Here is a 2,815-nt window from a genome sequence, read left to right on the forward strand (position 1 = left end):
CTTGCCAAAGAGCATTGTGTGGAATAATTCATGTTATTTTGGGTAGTTAGAAAGAACATTGATATAGGAAAATGGGTCAATTTGACCTGAGGGAAACATGAGGGTTAATGAGAAGTACAGAGTGATCAGGCATACATGTAATTAATTGTTTTGGTAGATACATTATCTAACCAATTTGCTTGTGAAATTGTGAAAAATGACTTTAACCACTGAATAAGATTTTACTATTTTGTATAGCTTTTGTACACATACTGGTTATGTTTGCACATTTTTGAAAAAGCAATGCAGTTGCAACACCGGCTCAGACAAAAGCAGAAATAACCAAGTATTCTTTCACCTTTCTGTTTCTCGCACACACTCCAAACTTTGGCTCAACTTGTCGTTTTTCTGCCTCTGACGCGGCAGCAAGCAGCTGTGCTGTTTTACACTAGTATACCAGATGTATGTGGTAGCACACACCTGCCTGCACACACATACATACATTTCTCGGCAGTGGAGAAGCATCACAGTGAGTAACCCCATTAGCGAGGCAGCTCTCTCCTAACCACTCAAAACATGGCCACGCCACAGAGCAATTACATGCCCACCTGTGGTAAACGGCAGGTGCCTAAGGGCGAAGGGAGGGCCAGGTACGGGCAGGGGGCAGACTAATGAGGCTGCTTCTCGAACAAATCGGAGGTAAGCAGGTTTTACATGTAATCTGAAGAATGCCCTCTAGCTTCCACCTGGACAAAATAAGCGGAATGATTTTGGGTTAAAGAGGCGCCCTCAACAGTGGAATGAAGAGAATCTAGATAAGACATAAGAGTGTGGATCATATGTGGCGTGTAGTGACATATCATGTGACATATGATATCCTAAAAATGATTCACCAAACTTGTCTGTGCAAATCACATTCCATGACTTATTGTATTTGTCTGACACAGCTTCATCTCATTTTATGGAAAATATGTGGCACAAAAGAATTTCTTGGCTAAAGCAATAAGCCTTAATAAATCGGATGTCTGTTTGTTGTAGCCAAAGTTTAGATGGATATGTGTGTAGTACAACTGCCCAACACAAGGTGGTGCTTTTCCCTCATGACAATACCTGATGGCACCCCTGCTGTGTGGGTAAGCAATTCCTTCTCCCGGGGAGATGGTCCCCTCTTGAGAGATGAGGGCTGCTGCTGGCCACCATTAATACTGTAAGACTCATGGCCTGTTGAAGTCTTGCGCTCACTACAGTTTATCTTGTCCTACTAAGCCAGCAAAAAAAAAAAAAACAGCCAGGAAATATTTCAGTGTTTCATTTTGCTCAAACATACTTCCAGTCCAGGTCAAACTAATTGAGCTTTAATTGAAGACTGTCACATCAGACTTGATTTGGATTCATTTTCAAATACAGCTGACACACAGTTCAGTCTAATCCAGTGCAGTACATCACAGTCAATTCCTACAGACTATGCCATAGAACTGATCTCTGATACTCAAAAATTCTATGTCCAGAGAGCCAAAAATGTATGATTTATCACATGATATTGTACATTTGAAACCAACAAATTTGGTCATGGATGTATATTATTACTGCATATAGGCTGCAACTTGCATAGATTTACCAGTAGTGATTAATCTATTGCACATTAACCTAATATAATGTCTAACTAATCGGCAACTTTCATTCACAAATCTGTAACGATGTAAAAACGCATAAATGCAAAGCAAGAGAAGCATGCTAATGTTAATCAATTAATAATAACTGTGTAATCCAGACATACCCTTCTTCCTTTTCTTGATTAAGAGTGACAGCCAACATAGACCTTATATGCTGCTTTTAGCTGCAGTTTTTTTTATCTACAAAGCCGAATGTCACAGATGCGGAGCACCAATTTAAAAGCGCTTAGTAGAGTCGTTATCAGCCTGCACCAGAGGCTTAATTAATTAGGCGAGCTCAGGTGATTAATTTGTGACATCGGCAGCCAGTTCTCACCTGGAGCACCTCAGCAAGGCAGCTATTAGGCTAATTGATCACAGAGTCAGTCATGTCTGGGGATGTGACACAACATCAAAATGAAAGTGCAATGCATCTGGTGGGAGAGATGCCTCCTCTGTGCGGATACTGGAGAAATAAACGGTTTTGTGAAATTGCACCCGCTGCAGCCAGGTCATTCCTGGGTTGCTGGCGTTCCCTTCCTTTTCTGTGGAAGGTCAGGACACTCAAAGGTTAAAGTGATCCTAGATTATTACCTGCAGGGTGGAAGCCAATCTGGAGCTGTTTTGGTATCTGCAGTTCTACAGCTCTTTTTTTATCTGGGCCACCTCTCCCTCTCACCTTCCGTCCCTCTTTTCCCGTGGCCTAGAGCTGAGAATTGCCTGTGACATTCAGATACAACGGAGTGTGGTGACAGGGATGAGAAGCGCTATTCGGAACTGTGTTGAAAGTTATGCAAAAAGCTTTTTGAAGGCTAAGGATATTTCTGAATCAGGTGTTAAAAGCAGTGGCTGTGGATAAGTTTGGGTGGTTGAGATCTAGATAGCTGTGGGCAGCTGCTTCTGTTGCCAGGTCAATCAGGGTTGCACGATGGGAGATCCCTCTGCTGTTTATGCCCCCCCCCCCCTGGAGGAGCAGAAAACCCAATGCCCATTATCTGGCCTACAGCCCTTGTGTCATTCGTAGTGGACTACCACAAGGATCTGGTTCATGTGGCGTGCCTTCCATTCATTCATAATTTAGTCCTCTGTTATTCTCATTCAGTCAGGACTGTTTTACACAGGCTAAATGAGCTGTTTTTTTTCTGTAATCATCATAAGACATGCTTAACTAAATATCAATCCCC

General features: G+C 42.3%; 1 protein-coding gene across 1 annotated transcript in view; it reads left to right on the forward strand.

The window, feature by feature from the left end:
• atad2b (ATPase family AAA domain containing 2B) overlaps window positions 1–2,815 on the forward strand; it is a 67,702-nt gene that overhangs the window by 27,564 nt on the left and 37,323 nt on the right. The window lies entirely within an intron of this gene.

The sequence above is a fragment of the Etheostoma spectabile genome, chromosome 18 (genome assembly GCF_008692095.1).
Source record: "Etheostoma spectabile isolate EspeVRDwgs_2016 chromosome 18, UIUC_Espe_1.0, whole genome shotgun sequence".
NCBI lineage: Eukaryota > Metazoa > Chordata > Actinopteri > Perciformes > Percidae > Etheostoma > Etheostoma spectabile.